Here is a 25,135-nt window from a genome sequence, read left to right on the forward strand (position 1 = left end):
CAAGTTTAAGGTGCATGTATTGATTCGATACACAGATATATTGCAAAATGATCACCATTATAGCTTTAGCTAACACCTCTATCATGTCATATAATTTCCATTTCTTTTTTGTAATGAGAACATTTAAGATATACTCTCTTGGCAACTTTCAACTATATAATGCAGTATTATTAATTATAATCCCCATGCCGTATGTTAGACCCCCATGACTTGTTCATCTTATAACTGGAAGTTTGTGTTCTTTGACTAACATCTTCCCATTTTCCCCAAACCTCAGTTCCTGGTAACCAACATTCTACTCTCTGTTTCCATGAATTTGGCTTCCTTTCGATTTCACATATATGTGATGTCAGACAATATTTGTCTTTCTGTGTCTGGCTTATTTCATGTAGCATAATGCCCTCAATTACTGTCCAAGAATATTTATTGAAACATTGTATTTTGTTGAATGGTAAGTGAGAAAAGCAAGTTCTAGAACTTCATATACAGCATGAAATCATTCTTATAAATTTAGAAATGAACACACATGCCCAATAAGTTGAAAAACATAAGAAAACATGGACTGCAGAGAAAGCAAATTCATGATGGTGATTGCTTCTGTGGAAGGAGGAAAGGATTTGGGGCTACAGAGTAGAGCAGAGGGGATTCGACTTGTAGTGTTTTATTTCTTTGCACAAGTCTGACGTAAATATGAGTATTCATTCAAGTGTGATATTTTATCTTTTATTAAAATTGTGATAATACTAAGAAGTAAACAAAGGCCCTGAGGCGGAAAAGAGATTTTCAAGGATCAGATAGGTGGCAGTATGACTAGAACACAATTAAAGAGGGGAGAGTACCCGTGAGATGTGGTTTCAGAGGTAGACAATTGCCAATCTATGCAGTTTTGAGGCCATGGTAAGAAGTTTATTTTTTTTTAAAGATTTTATTTATTTATTTGAGAGAGATAACATGAGCGGGGGGAGGGGCAGAGAGAGAGAGAGAGACAAGCAGACTCCCCGCTGAGCAGGGAGTCCCATGTGGGGCCCGATCCCAGAACCCTGAGATCATGACCTGAGCCAAAGGCAGAAGCTTAACCGACTGAGCCACCCAGGTGCCCCAGAAGTTTATATTTCACTTGGTTTTATTCATAGAAAAATATTTTGCCAAAGGAATTATGAATACAACAGTAGCAGAAATCTTGCCCTCCATGTGGCAGGGGTGGGGGCGGCACCTCAGTTTGATTCTTTGCCATTCCCTTGCATGCTTTTTCTTTGGGAGGTAGTAAGGATTGAAAGCTCTGCGTGTAGAAACATTTTTCTTTCTACCTCATATCCATAGTGCCTAGGACATATAAAGACAAATGAATGAATAAATCAATAGTAAAAGATACGGTCTCAGGAATCAAACACCCTGAGTCTGAGTCTCAAACCTACTATTCACTGTTGTATGATTTTGTACAAGTTAACCTCGTTTTCTCAAATTGTTTTCCTCATCTGTAAAATGGGAATAATAATAGTACCTACCTCACAGGATATTTTAAGTATGAAATTAGAGAGCACACGTGAAAATGTCTAATGTTTTATTGGACATAATAAGTACTCAAAAGATGCCCTATTATTAAGTTTATGGCATACTATTGCTAACCATGGAGGGCAGAGTTAGGTGGGATGGGAAGGGGGAGTGTAACAGGGACAGCCAATGAAGGCTTTACTCTAGAGTTTACATTTGAACTGAGTTGTAATGGACTAAAAAGAGTTTGCTAGGTAGGAGGAGGTTGGGGGCGGGCAGCATTCTAGGAAACAGCATGTCTAAAAGCATGGAGGAATGAAAGTGGTGTGATGTTTCACTGGCCAGAGCATACAGATACATATGACAGAAGATAAAAAGAGAGGAAGAAGGGGCGCCTGGGTGGCTCAGTCGGTTAAGCATCTGCCTTTGGCTCAGGTCATGATCCAGCAGTCCCGGGATTGAGCCCTGCATCGGGCTCTCTGCTCATCAGGTAATCTGCTTCTCCCTCTGCCCCTCACCTCGCTCATGCTCTCTCTCACTCAAACAAATAAAAAAAATCTTAAAAAAAAAAGAGAGGAAGAAATTGTCTTTAAATTGTGAGAGGCCTTCCTTTTATTATGTCAGAGTAAGGAGCTACAACCTAACCCCAATAGCCACAGGGAGCCAATAGAAGTTTGTGAGGAAGGGAGTAACATGGTAAGATTTTGAGAAGGATAGCTATTACAGGAAGTATCCTTTATTCAGTGGTGGGCCCAGACAACACTGTGAAATAGGTAAAGTTGAAGTTCTCCTCCAAACTTGCCCCTTCCCTTTTATTGCCCTCTTCCCAGACACAAATAGTGTGGCCATGTGTCCTTAGATCCGTCAAGTCTGATTTCCCTGGTCAGGCTAGATGTCCTCATTACACCAACATTTGCACCCAATATGTTTGTTGAGTTAATAGCCATGCTTACCAGTAGCATCAGCCCCAGGAGACAGAGACAAAGTAGGACTTAATGTCCGTGATGTCCCTGGAACATCACACAGTACCTGTCGTATTACATAGTCAGTGAATGTCCATAGCCTGTTCGATGAATGGATGGATCAACAGCAGGAAATACTCTTAATGCTTTTTCTGGGGGGGGGGGGCAATGAAATGTACAGTTAAGAGGCGAGGTGGTCTCCTCTACGGTGATGACAAAAATTGAACACTAGCATGTGATCGTTTATGCAATCATGGCTTCATTTTCTTAGCAAGTGTGTCTTGGATTTCAGAAAAAGAAGAGATGATTTTCTAAGTATCTTTTAACCTACGTTGTCCTGGATAACCAAGCCTGCATTCTCTATAAAGTCCTAACTGCCTCATAATCTCCCTCAGGCTTAAGTCACTCTGGGCTTCATGTTCCAGCAAAGTTATTTTCTGACAACAGTGGTCCCATTCCGCATCTGTGCATAGAGTTGTTTTAAAGCAAATTTGGAATGAGGCTATTGACAGCCTAGGAGTTGGTACTTTATTACAATGTCTATAAAATGGTTGTCATAAACAGGGCTGTCCAATGTTGGTATGAAAATAGCTACTAAAATTCTGTGCTTGTGCAGAGATTAAAATGATCAGATGTTGGGGGGCGGTTACGGTTGGCTACGGGGCTTCTACAGAACTAGCTTAGGAGCTCTGGCCTGGTGCTGGAGGGGTTCAATTTGTTCATAGCCTGAGCAAGCATGTGTAGCTTTGGGGGAGGGTAAAGGTAATGCCATGGCTTGCTGAAATGGATCATAGATAGGGATAGTTGGGGAGAGGGTGGGGAAGAAAAAGTTGAAGGAAATAAGTGGACATGTGTTGAGTTATATGGGGAAGATGAACATTTTTAAAGTAATGAATACAATAGCCATAGGAAGTCATCTTCTATGGCGGTAGGATCCTAGTATGACTTGGCACAGAGTGGGTCATGCTGGCCTCAGTCTCTTCAACTCTAAAATAAGGGGATTGCCCCAGTGGCTATTTGCAGTCTTTTCCAGATCCAATATTCTGTAATTCTATGGTGGAAATGATGCTGCAGCAAATTACAGACTGCCTGGTTCAAATGACAGATCGGATGGTAGCTTGGAACTTGTCAATCAACACAACCTATTTGCGTAAGTGAAGCCTCATTATATTGTCTCGGATGAACGGCTATATAACTGACCCAAAAGATACAGAGATCGTTGCTTATTAGAGGCAGCATATTTACAATTGATGAATTAATATATAAATGAGCAGAATGAAAGTTCATTACAAGTGCATTTCCCGGGACACAATTGTTTAGAACAACAGTAAAATTGGATTAATACCCCCAAAGTTCAAATGAAATGGGACTCATAAGACCTCAGCTCTTCCACCCCTTCTCTAGTAAGTGGAAGGAAAGGAATGATTTCAATGTATTCCCTGTGGAGGGGTGTCTAGACAGACTGTATATCCACCATGACCACATGCTCCCGACAAAATATGGATTGAAAACCGATGAAATCAGATTAAAATGAGCATCAATAGCATAGTTGAGGACAAAGTCAGAAAAGGGCACATTGTGGAGTGGGTGGGGAGCGCCGTAGACAAGGAGAGCCAGTGCCACCATTTTGTCTTAGTAATGATGTTGACAGCAAGGTATTGGATGAGTGTACATGTATCAGCCTATTGGCAGTTTTCACAATAGCTGGTGGGGATCCCCTTTTCCTTTCTTACCATCTCTTTCACTGGTTCCCTGCTCAGTTCTGCCCGTATTAGGAACCCAGAGTATGGTACACAGGACATTCAGGAGACAGAAGGACTGTCCACACTTCTTCAGGTGGTGGGAGAATGCCAGCCAAATTAGCGGACACTTACATTCATTTACTTCTTTCTCATTTATTTATTATAACCAAGGCAACCATGGCCTCATTCCTTATAAAGATGATCTTCTAGATAATAATAAAATAATCATACGAGTATACATATGCAAACTGGGCTATCTTATGAAAGGAAAGAGCCTTTTAGACACGTTCACAGACATCTAATTTAGAAGCGGGAGGAGGAAAGGGTCAGGGGACATTTTTCTGTAGAAGTGACATTTGAACTGAGATCTGACTGATGAGCAGGGGTTCCTCTGGGCAAAGACTGGGTTAAAACATATGAGGCAGTAGAAACAACATGCACAAGTGCCCAGAAGCAGGGAGAACTTGGCACATTCAAATAATCAAAAGAGGGCTGCTAGGGTGAAGAGCAGCGCAAGAGTGTTATGTCTTTCCAAGGGCCCAGCTTGACTCAGAAAAATGAATGGTTCTGCAGTAAGTACTGCTAGACAGTGAGAAAGTCAAACTGGATAAACTAAATGGGCCAGAAGGAAAAACTGCCGTTGAGAATAGATGAGAAATACAGGTCAGAATCCCAGGTGTGTTCAAGAATGGAGACAGGACCAAGGTGGGAATCAGGTGGAAGTTTCCAGAATTTCGGCTAAGAATAGGGTGATGGGATGGGCTAGCCTGGCTTAATTGTTTTCAAAAAGGCAGAGTCAGCACTGGGCCCTACTTTTGCTGCTCTGTTAACTAAGGTAAATGTCATTAGGGGCTATGTTAGCCTTTTCCGTCTATGGAGGAATCAAAGGGATTTGAAATGCCTTGCAATCTTTCCAGTGGGTTCAGTTCGGGTTATTTAGCGAATGGCAAAAACACGGAAAAAAATAAAAACTCCTCGTCCACCTCTCCTCACCAGTGCCTGGTAACCACTGTTCTACTTTATTGCTTTATCAATTTGGCTATTCTGGGTACCACATAGAAGTGGAATAATACAGGGCGCCTGGGTGGCTCAGTCGGTTAAGCGACTGCCTTCGGCTCAGGTCATGATCCTGGAGTCCCGGGATCGAGTCCCACATCGGGCTCCCTGCTCGGCGGGGAGTCTGCTTCTCCCTCTGACCCTCCTCCCTCTTGTGCTCTCTGTCTCTCATTCTCTCTCTCGCAAATAAATAAATAAAATCTTTAAAATCTTTAAAAAAAAAAAAAGAAGTGGAATAATACAAGATTTGTCCTTTCGTGTCTAGCTTACTTCACTTAGTAGAATGTCTTCGAGGGTTCTCCGTGTTGCAGCATGCATCAGAATTTCCTTCCTTCTTTTTTTTTTTTAAGATTTTATTTATTTGACAGAAAGAAACAGTGAGAGAGGGAACACAAGCAGGGGGAGCGGGAGAGGGAGAAGCAGGCTCCCCACTGAGCAGGGAGCCCAATGCGGGGCTCAATCCCAGGACCCCGGGATCATGACCTGAGCCGAAGGCAGACGCTTCACAACTGAGCCACCCAGGCACCCCAGAATTTCCTTCCTTCTTAAGTCTGAAAAATGTTCCGGCCTATGCCCTTGCCACAATTTCTCTATTCATCAATAGATGGATATTTGGATTCTTTTCACCTTTTGGAGTTGTGAATAGTGCTGGGGTGAGCATGGGTGTCCAAGTATCGGTCTGAATGCCTGCTTTAAATTACTTTGCTTATAAACTCAGAAATAGAATTGTTATATCATATGGTAATTCTATGTTTAATTTTTTGAGCGACTGCCATACTGTTTTCCATGGCAGCTGCACCATTTTCATTCCCATCAGCAAGGCACAGGAGTCCAATTTCTCCAAATATCCAACACTTGCTTTTTGTGTTTGTTTGTTTGTTTGTTTGTTTGTACTAATAGCCATCCTAATGGGTGTGAAGTGGTAGTTTATTGTCGTTTTGATTGGCATTCCCCTAATGATTAGTGATGTTGATCATCTTTTCATGTGATTATTGGCCATTTGCATATATTTGGAGAAATGTCTATTGAAGTTCTTTGCCTGTTTAAAATTTTTGTCTTTCGTTGAGTTATATGAGTTCTTTATATATTCTGGATATTAATCCTCTATCAGATATATGAATTGCAAATATTTTCTCTCATTCTGTGGGTTGCCTTTTCACTCTGTCAGTAAGGTCCTTTGATGCATGAAAGTTTTTAATTTGCTGAACTCCAATTTATCTATTTTTTGTTCTGTTATCTGGGCTTTTGGGGTCATATCCAAGAAATCATTGCCAAATTTAATATCATGACATTTTTCCCTTATGTTTCCTTCTAAGAGTTTTATAGTTTTCACTCTTATGTTTAGGTTTTTGATTTATTATGAGTTAATTTTTGTATATGTTATAAGGTAAGGGTCCAATTTCATTCTTTTGAATGTGGATATCCAGTTTTCTCTGCACCGTTTGTTTGAAAGACTGTTCTTTCTTCCATCAAATGGTCTTGGCATCCTTGTTACAAGTTATTTAACCAAAAATACAATGCTTTACTTCTGGGATCTGTAGTCTATTCCACTGGTCAATGTCTGCCTTTATGCCAGTACGACATTGTTTTGATTACTACAGCTTTGTAGTAAGTTTGGAATCGGAGAGTGTGAGTCCTCCAAGTTTGTTTTTTTTCTTTTTCAAGATTGTTTTGGTTATTTAGGGTCCCTCAAGCTTCCAGATGAATTTTAGGATAGATTTTTCTCTTTCTGCAAGAAAAAATCATTGGGATTTGATAAGGATTGCATTGAATCTGTAGATCGCTTTAGATACTGACATCCTAACAATATTCAATTTTCAAATCTATGAACACACAAGATGTCTTTGCATTTACTTATGTCTTTAATTTCTTTCAATAATGTTTTGTAGTTTTCAGTGTACAAGTGTTTTACCTCCTTGGTTAATTCGTAAGTATTTTATTCTTTTTGATGCTATTGTAAATGGAATTGTTTTCTTATTTTCCTTTTCAGATTGCTTATTGTTAGCATATAGGAAAAACGGATTTTTTGTGTGTTGATTCTGTGTCCTACAACTTCACTGAATACATTTATTCTAACAAATTTTTTTTTGTGGGTGGAATCTTTAGGGTTTTCTACATATAAGATCATGTTGTAAGTGAACAGTGATCATTTTACTTCTTTCTTTCCAATTTGGATGACTTTGATTCCTTTTTCTTGTTTAATTGCTCAGTCTATAACTTTCAATAATAGTAGTGAAAGTGGCCATCCTTGTCTTGTTCCTGATCTTAGAGGAAAAACTTTTAGTCTTTCACTACTGAGTATGACAGCTCTAGGTAAGAAGAACTATTGATAGAGAAACTTCTGAGCGGAAAAGGATGATGACACTAAAAGATCACATTTATTATAAAATATATTTCAAATTCAGAACTGTTAAAACATGAAAAAATGTGCCATAGAGGAATTATAAAGAGATACAATTCTTTCTACTGTCACTGGATAGCTCCTCTGGATGTCTTATCAGCACTCTGAGCTCAGACGGTCTGAAACTAGATACATCCTCTTGCCTGCACACCAGCTTTTCTGTTACCCGTGCTCTCAGCTCATAGTGCTACTCAGTCCTCCAATCCAGAAACATAGTGCTCATCTTAGACACCTTTCCTCTCCACCTTCTCCTCTCTTTCTTCTGATTGGCCATGCAATTTTTCTGATTCTACCACAGAGGTAGATAGCTCCCTCATTTGTCCATTGCTCTAAATCTTCACTACCACTTGCCATCATACAGACTATCCTCAACTCTTGCCTGACCTATGCTAACAACCTTTTAACTGGTCTCTTTGACATCAATCTCTCCCCATTCAATATATCATCACAGTGCCAACAGTTATCTTCCTATAACATAAATTTGATTATGTCTGGTAGAGCCAGAGATATCAGATGTGAAAGCAAGCACTAACTGTTCATGCTTAAGTCTTTTCATTCTCTCACTGTGGTTGTATCCCCACATTCTTCTTTTTTAAATAGATGTTATTTATTTATTTATTTATTTGAGAGAGAGCATGCACGGGCACAAGCTGGGGGCAGGGGCAGAGGGAGAAGGAGAAGCAGACTCCCTAGTGAGCAGGGAAGCAACGCAGGGTTCGAACCCAGGACCCTGGGATCATGACCTGAGCTGAAGGCAGATACTGCTTAACCGACTGAGTCCCCCGGGCTCCCCGCCCCACATACTTCTAACATTCCCCTATTGATGAGACATAGGAAATGGATTGATGCCAAATGACTTTTAAGGATATTAGAAATAGGAAGACAAAGCAATAAAACATTAATCTGATGATCTCTTTTGGTGCTAGGATCAGGCAGATTCTGCCAGGACATCTGTGTCTTGGAGAGAGAATTGAGGGCTTCAGTCACATAGTCAAGATCAAGTTTTCTATTTAACATGGTTTTCTTAACTTTGCACCTCCTACTGGCCTCATGCCACATGTGGCTACAATGTGTAGGGATAAATCTAGAAATATAATTACCACAAATTAGAATATTTCTGTGTCTCAGAATTTAGACTTTGAGGTCTGCTAGGAACTTCCGTGGTACCTGATTTGCCAATCAGCTCCAAATGCAGTTCTAGCTGAGGCTACCAGGGCAGCAAAACCTAGGTCACACACTAGAGGGAAAGCCTTCTCCACTTGAATCCAAGCTTCTAAACTACTTTTGGTTCCTGAATACCTACTGGATAAAGTCTAACTTCTCAGCTACACATCCAAGGCCCTTTGTAATCTCTCTCCTACCAAGCTCCCCAGTCTAACCTGTTCACATCCCCTCCCTATATTGTATGCTCCAGCTGCAGTAAATGTTTCACTGTTCTCCGAAGACTTCATACCCTTTTGCGACCCCCAAGCCTTCGCCTGTCCTCTTTATTCTCTCTGCCTAGAATGCACTTCTACCCCTTTTATGACAAGCAGACTCTTCTGTCCATACCCACAACATACAGGCCATATGTCACCACCTCTGAGAAACTGTCCCCAAATCTAGGTATTTACATTTCATACATATATTTTAACATTTATCAAATTTGTGTTTTCCTTCCTCTTAAGTGTGAGTTTCTGAAAGGCAGAGAATTTATAATAATATAATCCTAATGTTTGGTATACTGGGTACTCCATGAATATTTGTGGAATATTAAATGAATTGCAATATACAACACCAAGAATGAACTTTGTTTTTTTTTTTTTTAAGATTTCATTTATTTGTCAGAGAGAGCGCACAAGCAGGGAGAGCGGCAGGCAGGGGGAGAAGCACTTTCCCCGCTGAGCTAGCAGCCCGATGCGGGACTCGATCCCAGGACCCTGGGATCATGACCTGAGCCAAAGGCAGACGCTTAACGACTGAGCCACCCAGGCGTCCCTTTTTTTTTTTTAAAGAATGAACTTTAATGTGAACTATGGACTCTGGATGATTACAGTGTGTCAATGTAGGCTCATCAATTGTAACAAATGTACCACTCTAGTGGGGGATGTTCATAATAGGGGAGGCTATGCCTGTGTGAGAGAGGAGGGTATATGGGGAATCTCTGTACCTTCCTAATTTTGCTATGAACCTAAAACTGCTCTTAAGATAGCCTTTATTAAAGAGTAAATTGCGAGTGTGTGTATTTTGTCTGTTTTTCTGTCATAGTAAAGAGAGTTTTATTTATGTCGCACAACATGGGTGAATTCTGATGTGTGTGCCTGTGTTTGCACTCGGCCTACCTAGCTAAAGCTACTAAGGTTCTACCTGATACTGCTCAGCTTCCGTGAAAGCACGTGGTTGATCTTCAAATGAAGACAGAGGGAAGTTATGTGATTTCAGGTCAGAACGAGTTTTCTAGGGAAAGCATCTGGTTAGAGGCATTTGATTATTTTGGGCATTGAGTCATTTCCATGTACCCCTTCATGCTGCTGGTGGATGGAGTTGATTTAGGGGAAACGTATTCTAGGAGGCTGAAGTGGTGTCTTGATCCCAGATGGTTCTAAGATGCTGCACCTGGCTATCTTTTTGCTCTCTTCAAATAATCTGTTTTGTTTGAGGCATGCCCACTGACCACTGGAGAAGAGATATGTCCTATGGTCAAGGTTTTAGTCTTAAAAAAAAAAAAAAAGAGCCCTTGAACCACCAGAATGCAATGCCGTGGCTAGGAAGAATCTGGGTTTGTGTTTTTTTAAATAAAAAGAATCTCACTCCCCTCCTCCGTTTTTTAAAGGGTCTCACTGGCCAAATCAGAAACAGGAAAGCAGGTGCTGGGACGTCAGGAAGCCACCTAACTTGCCATATCTCCATTCTGAGTCTTTTGCAATGACTTTATACTTACACACATTATGTTTACAAGTCCAAGACTTGGGTTAGAGCACTTTGCTTTTTAATGTATAAAGGGAAGGGGAGCAGCAAGGGGGCTCTCTGAATAATGCAGAGTTATAAAAACAAAAGCCTTAATCATCTGTCTACATCGGGCAAAATTTGGGATGAATAATCTGAATAATTTCCTTATTACTTCATGTCATTATGGATGTGAGCCAATCAAATAAACCCATTTCCTTTCATTTAGCTTCCTTTCAGCTTGAGAAATGGTGTACTCAATTTAATGCACTGTTGGAAAGCTGAACAATCTCTTCTAATTTCCTGATTTCAACTCCACTCAACAAACATTTATAGAGCACCTACTGTGTGCCAGGAACTGCATTTTAAAATTTAAATGAGTCAGAGTTAATATTTCAGTAGTGCATTTTCATGACTTTATACCTTTGTCAAACAATTATGAATGTACATATTTAGTTGAAAGGCTCATGGCATCATAACAAGCAAGCAATTTTAACCCAGCTGCATGACGATTAAAACAACTGAAGTTGATTTTGTCAAACTTGGCCCTTAGACGGGGAGTGATTTTCATGCGGGCTTGTGTGCCAGAAGCGGAGCTCCTAGCTCCAGCCTTGCCTTCCTCAAACATCGCTGAATCCCCGAGCCTTCTGTCGGAAGCTCCGGAGTCAACTTTACTATTCAATAAATAAAGCCAGATTTTTGTCTGTATGCTCATGCGGGTATGCCGCAGCTAGTGAAAATTGATTCAGGAAGGCATATTGCTTGCCTGCCACCCCTTAGGTGCCTGTGGCAGGCTTTGAGCTTCTGAATGGTAAACACCCTACACAGTCCTAAGATTTGTTGTTGCCATCATTTCCTAGGATCCCCACCTGCTGCTTGTTTTCTGCAATTCGGGATTCCTGCCCATGACTGACCTTATGATTTTTGCCCCCTACCCTGACTCCAATTCATCGAGCATTCGGTCTACCAAGTTTCCTCTAGACATTGACCTTGGATCGCTTTCCCAGATTAAGCCAGCACCTCACTGCTCTTTGTTGAACGATGTGCTTACACAGAGGGGCCTTCTAAAACCCATTTTCTCCACAACGACCCAAAACTAATAAATACCCCATTCAGTAAATAAGCATTGACCTGTCCTTCCAATGCTTGTTCTACCGTGTACAGGCAAAAGGTGAAGTCCACAGAGTTTCTTGGTGAGCCTCTCCCACTTCTCATTCTGGACGCCATCCCTTTCTGTCTTGCTCCATACTCAGACACCTGCTGTCCTCAGCCTGCTCATATTTCTCCTTTCCCAAGTAGGTAAATGATGGTTTCATTCACACTCAGGTAACGGAGACTTCAGTGACACTTCTTTGAGTCAGGGTTGTATTTTGAAGGAACTATAAGGACTAAGAAAATCCTCAAAGGACAGCATGCATATTTAGCAGGAGATTCCATCCATCAGATGAGGCACTTATGGATGAGGCTGTCATCCAGATACTCCACAAAAATTACAGTTTGGTGGCTCAGCAGCTTTTAGCATTCCAACAAAACACTTAGGTGGGCTTTCAATGACCCAGAGGTGAAAGGAGACTGCCAGGCCATGACGTCAGCAAGACCATGACTTGGCCCAGTGGGTCTCCAATCTTTACTGAGAAGAGAATACCTTGGTGCATTATATCCAGAACTACCCTTCTGAATTAAAATGCTCTTATTTTTAATAAAATAAAACATATACACAAAAACACGTATGTGTATATTTAAAGTAATCAAAATAAAAAACCATACATACATGGCTAATTCTAGACAATTAAACATTGTAAATTTCTTTGACTTTCCCTCTAAGCTCCTGCCAAGCAATTGTCCCTTCCTCCCAACAAAGGAAACTCATATCCTGAATTACGTATCCATCATTCCAACGCTTTCCTTCATAGTTTTTCTACAAACATATGTACCTCTTAAAAATACATAGTTTACTTTTCTCATGTCTTTGACTTTATGTAAACAGAATCACCCAGTATGTATTCTCCCATGACCCATTGTAATTCTGGTTCATTCATTTTCTTTGCTTTATAGAATTGGACTGTGTGACTACCACAGTTTTTTCATTCTCCAATGTTTGGCATTGTGACATTTCTATGTGCCTCTTTGATTAATTGTTTTTTGCTTTTTGGTTTTTTTTTTTTTTAGCTACTACAGCAGCTTCCATGAATATGTTTCTTGGTACATATTTCTAACAGCTTTTTTTTTCAGAGTCTATAACAGAAGTGTAAATTCTGGGTCATATGTTAAGCCTAGGTACTACTTTACTAGGTAATGCCAAATGGTTTTCCATAGTGTTTGTACCAACTTACACTCCATTACAATGTAAAGAACTAAGTTCAGGGGCGCCTGCGTGGCTCAGTGGGTTAAGCATCTGCCTTTGGCTTAAGTCATGATCTCCGGGTCCTGGATCGAGCCCCGTGTCAGGTTCCCTGCTCGTCAGGGAGTCTGTTTCTCCCTCTCCCTCTGCTCCTCCCCCCTGCTCATTCTCTCTCTCTCTCAATCAAATAAATAAATAAATAAATAAATAAATAAATAATCTTTTTTTTTTTTTAAAGCATTAAAAAAAGAACTGAGTTCAGAAGGGTCTTTGTGGAAAATAAATACAACTAGTGGTAACTGTACTACCCAACGACCACATTCATCCACAAAGTAGACTCCAACCTTCACTTACCTACATATCTAAGGCTACCCTATCTAGCTTCATATCTCATAGCTACAGCTGCAGGGAATACTCCATCATTCAGAAAATCACACAGTATAAAAGCCCATGAAAAGGCATGATTTATTTTCTGCACTATAACCCCGGAAAGGAAAAAAAAAAAAAAGGTAGGTGACTGAGGAAAAAGTCAACACAACAGTCCTCCCCCTGCAATCCTGTTCCATCCATTGCATTGCTTGGCTTTTGACCATTTTCATTTTGTGACAAAACATTTGAATGTATAAACAATCATTTCAATGAAAATTTTCAAATAAACTAAACCACAAAAAAAAAACAAACCCAATAAATTGGGCACCTGTGTATCCCCCACCCAGATTTAATAAATGTTTACATTGTGCATATTTTTCTTAAGGGCAGATAGATACTAAAGTGATTCTAGTACCAATTCTAACTTGTGGGAGTCCCTATATCAACAAGCAATTCTCGATACCCGCTGGGCTTCCACAGTTTGACTCCATTCTGAAATGATCTATGCCGAGATAGTGTCAGGTCCCACAGGTTAGGCCCTCGGTCCTCTAAGACTGCCCTCCCACCCTACTTCAGATCCCAATTGCAAGACCAGGTTGTCACCTGTGCTTCTGACCAACTGGCTCTAGATTGGAGGTTCCAATAATCCCCTCTTCGGGTTCAACGGATTTGTTAGAGTGGCTCACAAAATTCAGAGAAGCATGCTCTGTTACCAGTTGAACAGCCAGATGGAAGGAATGCATAGAGCAAGGTATGTGAGGAGGGGTGTGGAGCTTCCATTCTCTCTCCGAGGGCCCCGCTCTCCCCAAATATACAAGTGCTCACCAACTGGGGAGCTCTTCGAACTTCATCCCTTTGGTTTTTTATGGAGGCTGTGTTACATAGGCGTGGTTGATTAAATTCTAGATCATTGGTGACTGGACTCAATTTTCACCCCCTCCCCGCTTCCCAGAGATCAGGGTGTGAGACTGAAAAGTCCGACCCTCTAATCCCGTGGTTGGCTCCGCTGGCACCCAGCCCCCTCCCTTAGGTGCTTTCCAAAAGTCACCTCGTTAACACAGCAGAAGGCACCATTATGCTCTCATCACTTAGACAATTCCAAGGGTTTTAGGAGCCTTGTGCCAGAAATGGGGAAGAAGTGGGGCACCTGGGTGGCTCAGCCGTTAAGCGTCTGCCTTCAGCTCAGGTCATGCTCCCAGGGTCCTGGGATCGAGTCCCGCATCGGGCTCCCCGCTCCGCGGGAAGCCTGCTTCTCCCTCTTCCACTTCCCTGCTTGTGTTCCCTCTCTCGCTGTGTCTCTCTCTGTCAAATAAATAGAATCTTTAAAAAAAAAAAAAGAAATGGGGAAGAAGACCAAATATATATTTCTTATCAAAAATCACAATATCATAGATAGATATGAAATAAAATATTTCAATTAAAAATGAAGCCCCTTTAGGGCACCTGGCTAGCTCAGTCAGTAGAGCGTGTGACTCTTGATTTTGGGGGATCTTGAGTTCAAGCCCCACATGGGCATAGAGCTTACTAAAAAAAAAAAAAAAAGGTGAAACCCCTTTGTGATCCTCTATGAGGAATTCTCCTCCAACCTGTCTCCCCAGAAGCAACTTTCTCCTGAAGTGGCTGTGTGTCCTTTTTATGTATAGGCACACGTGTATGTGCCCATAAACAATAAATAACTTTCTATTAATTCAAAAACCTTACACGAACTGCATTGTATTGTATTTATCACTTGATAATATATCTTTATTTTTTTTTTTTTAAAGATTTTATTTATTTATTTGACAGACAGAGACACAGCGAGAGAGGGAATACAAGCAGGGGGAATGGGAGAGGGAGAAGCAGGCTTCCCGCGGAGCAGGGAGCCCGATACGGGTCTCGATCCCAGGACTCTGGGATCATGACCTGAGCTGAAGGCAGACGCTTAACGACTGAGCCACCCAGGCGCCCCTTGATAATATATCTTTAAATTCCACGTTAGGTTTTTGACAATTACCCATGTGGTACACCATTACCTCTTTGTTACTCCCTCTAAATGATTCCATTACGTGAGTAAACCACAGTAGGTTTATACTCCTATTTAAGTGAGGTTTTTTGTTCTTGGCATACCACTTCCCACTGTACCACGCAATGTTGCAATGAAGATGGCAGTGCGCTTCCGGATGCCTGTGTCTGGAAGCTTGCAGCGGTACACCCAGGAGCGGAATGACAGGCTTGCGGAGTGTGAACATTTTTACTTTACTACACATTGCCACCTTGCCGTCAAACCTGGATGGGCCGATGCACACTTTCTCCAGAAGTGTATGAACGTTCCCTTATCCCTCTCCTTACCAACACTTCCTTTATCAGAGTGTGGATGATAAGGGAATTGGTGCTAGTGGTCTGAGAAGAGGCTAGAGAGTAGGCAAGGGCTAGATCCCAAAGTGACTTACAGAACATACTAGAAAACACGGATCCTATCCCAAGAGCCCATTGAAGGGTTTTCATCAGGAGAAAGTAATGATCATTTTTCCTTTAGAAAGATCACAGGAAGCAGTATGGAGGATGGATTGGGGTGGGAAGACTGGCTTTAGGGAAGGCCTTTGGAGGAGGTGGGGACTGAGAGTTACCCAAATTTTACTCGCTTTGTTTTGTTTTTCCATGAAAAGGCTAAACTTTCATTTCCACATTAATTGATTTTCCTCTAGTGCCACTTCAAGGTCATGGAGTTCTAGCCTAAAGGAAAAGAGAACAGGTTTTGCATCCATTGTCTGGCAGTTTTATAAAGGACACATACTGCGCAGAAGGGACATACAGCCTCTGTCAATTGCACAAACCAATAAACACACCTTTATTGCTAATTACCATTTTCTTTTTGTGCTACTGTTTGCCAAATGGCAATGAAAACTGAAGCACAGATGCTCATTAACATCCTTCTTGATTTACTGATAATTCAGCGCTGACAGTTTAATAAGCTTAGGACTCAACCCAAAGATTATTTGTCACCACATTTTGGGGGCAATAGCTTTTCTCACCTCTTGAACTAAACAGCCTGTCCAGTTTTATAATAATTGCACAAACAATATCAGTGTTTTGAATTTGCATTGCATATTTTTAATGAAGAGCTTAAAACATGTCTCCCCCCATTCTTCAACTAACCTTCATGATAAACTCTGTGAACAGGAAAGAGGTTTTCTGAACCTCATTTCCCATAAGGAGAAACTGGGGAGTATTCCCAAATGATGTTTAAACTTATTTGACCTGTTTATAGCTGAACGTAAAGAGCAAAAAAATCTTGACTTATTTGTCTGAGAAACAAGAGACTTTTGTCCCCAGTTATATTGAGATGTAATTTACATATAAAATTGTATTCGTTTAAGGTGTGCAAAAGAATGCTTTAATATATGTGTACATTGTGAAATGATTAGCACAAGAAGTCTAGTTGGCATCCATCACCTCACAGAGTTAAAAAGTTTTATTCTTGTGGTAAGAACTTGGAAGATCTACTCTCTTAGCAACTTCCAAATATATGATACAGTATTGTTAACTACAGTCATCCCGGTATACATTACATCCCCAGAACTTATTTATAACTGGAAGTTTGTACCTTTTGACCACCTTCACTCATTCTCCCTACCGCCCACCTCCCACCTCTGCCAACCACCAATCTGTAAGAGACTTCTTGAAAGTGGGGCTTTATTTTACTTAGGAAATACTTGGTGGAAAAATAGTGAATGTGATATAATGAACTTTTTGAACTCATTTTAAATGGCTGGTCTATTGTGAGACCTTCACATTTATTCATCTGGGAAGAAGGATCCCAGAGCAGGATCAGGCCTCTGTAGACGTTCCTGAGATGATTAAAAAAAAAAAAAATGCCCAGCCGGAAACATCACCACCTTTATTATTCACTATGCTTGATGTTTCATCCTTTATGTTGGAGACAGGAGATAGTATCATATTGGCCACATTGTCAATCAACGGACATTCAATAATCCCATAAAAGGAAATATTTTAAGTATGTTTATTCTTCTTTTGTCCACTAAATCCCCCTCTCTCACCTATTTACCCAACACATGACCTTTAACCCCTACTGCATTTGGTCAACATGCGACCATTGAGCAGATTTCCCTGGTGCAGGACATACCAAGGCATATACAAGAGGTGGTTAATAGTTGCTAACGTTTCTTAGCTGATGTTTTCATCTAGGACATTGAAGAAAACACTACATAGAAGGCCCAGATGATAAGACACTGATACATATCAGGGTAGGATGGTGGTGATAGTCGCGATGGCCCACTTTTTACAAATTATTTTCTACAACTAAAGTCTTTCATTGGGACTTTGCTTTTAACAAAGTTACTGGTGGATGCTCAGCCCTTTTTACCCTTTTCTTTGTGTAACACCTTCGTGGGATGGCAAAGGAGAGAGGGACGTGCTCTGTCTCTGAGCATCCTCAGATACCTATATGCAAATGTTCATAGCAGTTTTATTGGTAGTAATCCCAAACTAGAAACAAACAAAATGTCCCGTAATGGATGGATGGTTAAACAAACTGTGGTATATCCATACCATGAATTTCTACCCAGCAATAAGAAGAAACAAGTTGTTTATAACATACAACAACGTGGGTGGATCTCAAATACATTATGCTGGGTGTAAAAAAGCCAATCTCAAAATGTCATATCTTATATGATTCAATATATGTAATATTCTTGAAATGAGAAAACTATTCAGATGGAGAACAGGTTAGTAGTCATTAGGGGTTGGTTAGCTACGGTAGTGGGCAGTGTGGGGGGAAGTGTGCAATTATACGGAGTAGCACAAGGGATGGTGCTACCACCACCAAGGTGGTGATGGGATAGTTCGTTCTGTATCACAATTTTGGTGGTGATGACATGTGATAAAATTACCACTGTCATGTCTGGTTTTGATATTATAATATGATTACCCAAGATATAAACCGTTATGGGAAGTGGATGAAGGGGACCCGGGACCTCTACTATCTTTGCAACTTCCTATGAGTCTATGATTATTTCAAAATTTAAAAGGGGAAAAAAACCCACATTTTTTTCAAGTAAATGGATTCTAAAAAACATAGAAGTTGCTCTAAGACATTATGTTCAGCCAAACTTTAGATATAACCAGATACATAGAGTATTTAAATCCCATAATAATTTCAAACAGAAAATCTTACTCTCCAAAAAGTATTCAGTCATGGTTTAATCAACTGAATTTGCTTAAAAAACATTTTATCTTTGTTCATTTGTGTTTACTCTGGTCCAGCAGTATGTGTATCCTCTGATTTTTTTTTTTTTTTCCACTTGGAACCATTCCCATAAACCCTGGTCTCTTTGTTCTAACTTGAAAATGTATAGCGTGTGGATATTGATCAAGAGCTCATTCAAACTGGCAAAGGCATCTGCACATAGTAGGATGGAAGTTATGGGATCATAAATTTATGCTGAGTGGATAACATGATGTCACCAGGTGGCAGTAGAGTATTATGACCACCCATCGAAGAACTGGATAGCAGACCTACAAATAGTTGTTGGGAAAAACTACTAAATCTCAGGTACTAAATCTCCCATATTTTCTTTTCTTTTTTTTTTTTTTTTAAAGATTTTATTTATTTATATGACAGAGAGAGAGATAGCGAGAGCAGGAACACAGGCAGGGGGAGTGGGAGAGGGAGAAGCAGGCTTCCTGCCAAACAGGGAGCCCGATGTGGGACTCGATCCCAGGACCCTGGGATCATGACCTGAGCCGAAGGCAGACACTTAACGACTGAGCCACCCAGGCGCCCTCCCATATTTTCTAATATTACCGTAACATATTTCAATCCCATAAAATACATATATGCAAGTTTAAGCAGAGAATAGCAGAGCCATGTTAAGATACATAACCTTGGGAGTTAGTTTGGTTCACTTATAAGCTAAGAGACCCTGCCACATGCCAACCTTGCAAAGTATGTAGCTCACGCATCGGGAAAACCATGACTCAGTAAAATGACAGATTGTTATACATGCCATTAATATCTGGGTCTTCCATGTATACTTGAAACCTTGAATTGAAAATCCTCAAACACCACGGATTTACTATATTAAGCTTATGGAGAAGCATTTAATTCAGAGATCAGCTTTTCTTGTTTCAAGTATAAAAAATAGAATTCTGTATTTTTTTTTCTTTTTTTAGAGAGAGAGAGAGAGAGCAGGCATGTGCATGCATGAGGAAGGGGCAGAGGGAGAGGGAGAGAATCTTAAGGAGGCTCCATGCCCAGCACAGAGCCCGACACAGGGCTTGATCTTGTGACCCTGAGATCATGACCTGAGCTAAAATCCAGAGTCGGACGCGTAACTGACTGAGCCACCCAGTGGCTAAATGTCCCTAAATAGAATTCTGTATTAACCAGCTAAACTAACGACTTTAATCAGTAAAGCATATGTCTTATAGAGAAAAATGCCTGAAAATGAACCAATGCTCATGTACAATTACATAACTACTTGAGTAAATGCAGTTATTAAAATGCTTATAGAATTATAAATTGCATTAATAATGATACCCAGGGACCAATGAAGCCTATTAGTTAGATCATACTTTAAAACGCTAACATAAATTCACAAAATATAGTTCAAGGAGTTGAGTCTTTTTGTTCTGATTGAAAGTAAAGAAACATATAACAGCAGACTTTAACTCTCTAGAAGTTATTTGCTTTGTGTTTTTCAAGAAGGTTGGAAGAGAATAGAAAAAAATTACAAAGGCAGATTTCAGCACAGCCTAAGAGAAAACCTTTCAATGATAGACCTCTGGTATAATCTGCCCCAGGATGTGGCCAAGCTCCTCCCTTTATGAAAGGTTTCAAGCAGAGAGTCAAAACCAGGTTTCTGGTCAGTAATACCGTGATATTAAAATACTCAAGTTTTTATTTTATCCTTTTATGATTTCCTCTTCCCTATCCATACTTCATGATAGAAATAGATAGCATTTTTTGAGTGCTTTTTATCTGTCAGGCATTTTTAAGTGCTTTTCATGTCTTCATTTATCAGATATTTATCGAACAACTACAATGCATCAGGAATAATTTTAGGTACTCAGGATATCGCAGTGAAAAGAAAAAATAAAGGACCTCTCATGTAGCTTACATTCTCCTGGGGGTGAAGAAAGATGATAAATAATATCTGAGGTGTTGATAAGTGTTATAAAGGAAAATGAAGCAAATCAAGGGATGGAGAATAATGGGGAGAGATGTTATTTTAGATTGCGAGGTTAAGGAAGGGCTCAGCGGGGAGCCTGCTTCTCCCTCTCCCTCGGCCTGCCGCTCCCCCTGCTTGTGCTCTCCCTCTCATTTCATTGTAGCCTATGCTCACATGTCACCTAATATGTCACCTAATCAGAGAGTTGTCATCACCTACTCATCCTTTAGGTTTTGACTTTTAACCATGGCTTCCTCTGGGAGGTTGCTCCCGAAGCCCCAGGACTGGGTTAGATGTATCCCCTCTTAGACTCTATATCAAGGGTGGTCATATAACTCAACATCTAAACAGGGACATTATTGAAGATGACAGAGGATGACATTGGTAATTCTGTTGGGTCAACAGATGTAGTACATTCTACTTATGACAGTCTGTATTTTCCTTATTGTCATTTTTCACACTGTATTATAATTTTGGTTTACTTTTGTTTATCTCCTACCAGCAGAGGGCTGAATAAGAGCAAGAATCTTGTATACCTTACTCATGTTTAGTTCCTTTTTAAATGTCTGGCAAAGCATGGTTGCTCAAAAAATTATTCACTCAGTAAATAAACAAAAATAGTGGGATGCCCCAGGAAAGAGTTGATTCTTGGAATAATCTGTTCCTCTCCTCCAGGAGAAGTGTTCATATGTATAGTGGCATATATTTTGTCTTTTTCTTTGAATATAGGGTGGTTGAGTTTGGGGGGCAGATGTGGTGAAGATCGTGAAGTTGAGCTGGAAGAAAGGAGAAAGAAGATAAAAAAACTTGGGACATTTTTTTTCTCTTTGCAAGTTTCTGCTAACAACGAACTCTATGTACTTGCAAGCCTTAGTCAGAGAAAACTTTCTTTGAAAAGAAAGACACCATAGAAATTTAAGGTATCAAAATTACTTTCACTTAAAGGAGCAATTTCGCATCTGATGCTAGAAATTACAGCCTATGATTTCCAGCCATTCCCTGAAATAAGATGTGAATTTGGCCATTATTGACTTGATATAATTTTCTGAAATATGTCTGACATTTTCAGAGGCTTGAGTAGTTGAGTTCTGCCTTCCCTTCTTTTCTCTTGGAGTCTTTATATGCCCCCTTTCCATGTATCAGATGTCTCCAAATCACTTTACTCAGACTGTTCTCCCCTCTACTTCGATTCAGTTGGATATTTTCCACCATCTGGTTTCAAGCTTTTAAATGGGTATCTGGAGGCTAATATTTCCACATTCTAGTAAGAAATGGTAATTAAAAAATATGTTGCTTTTGTTACCCTGTGGTGACTGAAGGAAACCATAGGCAAACAGCACTACATTTTCTCTCATTTTAATGCAGCCACATATGAATCAGATTCTCGGCTACTTGTGGATTTCTTTTTTCTGCCAGGTTCATGCACAGATTAAATTTCCCAACAAACGGGATGTATAGGCTCCTACAATCACAAATGCCAGAGCAAATCTGTTGGCTCCAGTGCTAAGTCTTTCATTGGGTCCATGGCTCTCAGGGGCCATATTATTTCACATTTTATATTATTTCATATTATTCTGTTATTCTTCCTTGGGAGAGCAGGAGGAGTGGCATGTTATGATCATTCGTCTTAACCGATAACCTAGGTATGATAAAGTCAGTTATGTGTATCTTCATATGAATAGCCTTACAGCAGCGGACATACCTTATATGCTGTCTTGACAATAGCCACGTCAACAGTAATTACTACTCAAGGCGATTATGAAATGAAAATAAATGTTATTACATTATGTGGAAGTGGAGAGCAAGTAAGTCATGCTAAGCTCTGAAACATCATAAACATAATTAGGTATTTGGCTAAACCTTGGTAAAAAATTGATATCAATAACTTTCTAGAAGAGTTTATACCATGAACAGGAAACAGACTTCACAATAATTGAGTAAGGAAAAGTTTGTCTCTTCAGTAGACCTTCCAGCATCGGTTCAGAGCCCTCTTGCCCTTCACTGACTGATAGAAGAAATCTCACAATAGAATGTCTTTTCTGTAACTCTAAGGTTTAATCCATTTTTAAAAAGGTAAATTCAGTTTGGAGAAGCAAACTATTGAGTCTTACCAGCTCATCACTCTTAAGTTTCAATGTGCGTGTCACCTCCCTTCTTAAAAACTGGAGATTTAGGGCGAGGAGAGAATGTAAAAGAACAGTTTTGAGAGCACTGGGTGTCCGAGGAAGGTGGGGACAATCTGTAGCACTGGGAAGAAAAGAAAACAGGGAAAAAGATTTAAACTCCTACTTGGTAAATTTCACTGGCGTGCTGGTAAAGCGTCCATTCATTCATTCATTCATTCATTCATTAAACAATTATTCACCAGGCACTGGGAGTATAAGATGGACAAAAACAGATGTGCCCTTAGAAAGCTTAGAGTCTGGGGCACCTGGGTTGCTCAGTTGTTAAGCACCCGCCTTCAGCTCAGGTCTTGATCCCAGGGTCCTGGGATCGAGCCCCGCATCAGGCTCCCTGCTCAGCAGGAAGCCTGCTTCTCCCTCTCCCGCTCCCCCTGCTTGTGTTCCCTCTCTAGCTGTGTCTCTCTCTATCAAATAAATAAATAAAATCTTAAAAAAAAAAAGAAAGCTTAGAGTCTGGACCTTAGAGGGAAGATACAGGCAATAATAGCCATACGAATAAGCAACTACAAACTACAATTGATGCCAAGAAGAAGGAAAGAGTACCAGAAAAGGATTTGCCTTGAGTTCTGCTGGATGACTTGGAGGGGCCTGGGACACAATGTCCTAGAAAATGAGAGGTCGCATGTGCAAAGGCCTGTGTTGTGAGGGAATATGGCAAGAAAGCCTTTAAAGGTAGGCCAAGGGCAGACCACACAGAGGGTTGCTGAAAATGTTAAGGAGTTTTAACCATATATAAGAGCACTGGGGAAACACTGGAAGATTTTAAGTTGAGAAAGGAGAGGGATCATTGATAAAATTTGCATTAAATTTTTTTGGCAGCAGTTGGAAACAGGAAGGGAGTGATAGTGGATAAGATGAGCTGAAATTAGAAAGCTGCTGTAGTTCAGTCAAGAGATACTGCCTTGAGGCACCTGGGTGGCTCGGTGGGTTAAGCGTCTGCCTTTGGCTTGGGTCATGGTCCCAGGGTCCTGGGATCAAGTCCGTGTTGGGCTTTCTGCTCAGCGGGCAGCCTGCTTCTCCCTCTCCCTCTGCCTCTCTGCCTGCTTGTTCTCGCTCTCTCACTTTTGCTCTCTCTCTCAAATAAATAAATAAAATCTTTTTTTAAAAAGCTGGAAAATAATAAAATTGTCATAGGAGAACCTTGAAAGGTGAAAAGGGGAAAGCAGATCACGTAGGAGACACAGTACTTGAAGAAAAACTCAGTGACCCAGTATCTCCTGACCACCCACCCAGGGGCAGGAGCAAAACCAGGCCCAAAGTCTCCCAACTTTCCAAAGCACAGAAAGCATTCTAGGCTCAGTGTTTTGATAGACTAGTAGTCCCACTGGCACTAGGCAACTAAAAGAACAGGACCTGGGAAGAACTCCCCGTCCAACAGTCCCAGCTACCTCCAAAGGGACCTAGCAGCACCCAGTAGCACAGAAATCACATCCTGCCCCTTTAGGCAGCACCAGGGAGAATCAAGAAGGAGCTCTGCCAGGTCCAGCTGATCTGACAGAGAAGGCTCCATGTGCCCCATCAAACTCAATGTCTCCTACTTACTTTTGGGGCATCATGCCTGGGGAAGCACATTTAAAGAAGAATGAAGACCGCCGTTTATCCAATCTCTTTCAGAAAATAGAAGCAGGTGGAAAAACTCCCAACTCATTTTATGAGGCCAGTGTTACCCTGATCCCAAAACCAGACAATGGCAGTGCAAAAAAGAAAATTTCAGACCAATATCTCTCATGAACTTAGACTCAAAATACCTCAACCAAATATCAGCAAGATATTGTGTGAGTATGGCGTTAATTCTTCTTGAACTGTTTGGTAGAGTTCTCTAGTGAAACCATCTGGACCTGGAGATTTCTTTTTTTGGAAACTTCTTAATTGCACATTCAATTTCTTTAATGTCTATCTTGATGAGTTGGATAGTTTATGATTTTTGAGACACTGGTCCATTTCTTCTAAGTTGTTGAAATCATAAGCTTAAAGTTATCTGTAGTATTGCCTTATTATCTTTGTAATAGCTGCAGGATCTATAGCAATATTTCCTATTTTATTCCCGATATTGGTGATTTGTGTCTTCTTTTTATTTATTTTCTCAATTTTGCTACAGTTTTACCAATATTGATTTTTTCCATAAAACTAGCTTTCTTTGATTTTCTCTATTGTTTTCCTGCTTTTAATGTCATTGACTTCTGTATTATTCTTTATTCTTTATTATTTCCTTTCTTCTGATTGCTCTGGTTTATTTGACCCTCCAGTTTCTTGAGTAGGAACTCAGATGATTGACTTGAGACTTTACACCCCAGAATGGTATAACATTATTTTTAAAATCCACAAATCAGCAAAATGAAAACTAAAAACCACTAGGGGGTGGTATTTCCAATGGGAGGTAAATAAACTAGTCCAGGCGAGCAATATGAAGTGATTATCAGAGTATTTGTACAGATAATTCAGAGCCATAAAGTTTCCTTTTGTAATAATTTGTTGCAAAAGTGAATGTTCTTTTGA

This window comes from Halichoerus grypus, chromosome X (assembly GCF_964656455.1).
Source record: "Halichoerus grypus chromosome X, mHalGry1.hap1.1, whole genome shotgun sequence".
NCBI lineage: Eukaryota > Metazoa > Chordata > Mammalia > Carnivora > Phocidae > Halichoerus > Halichoerus grypus.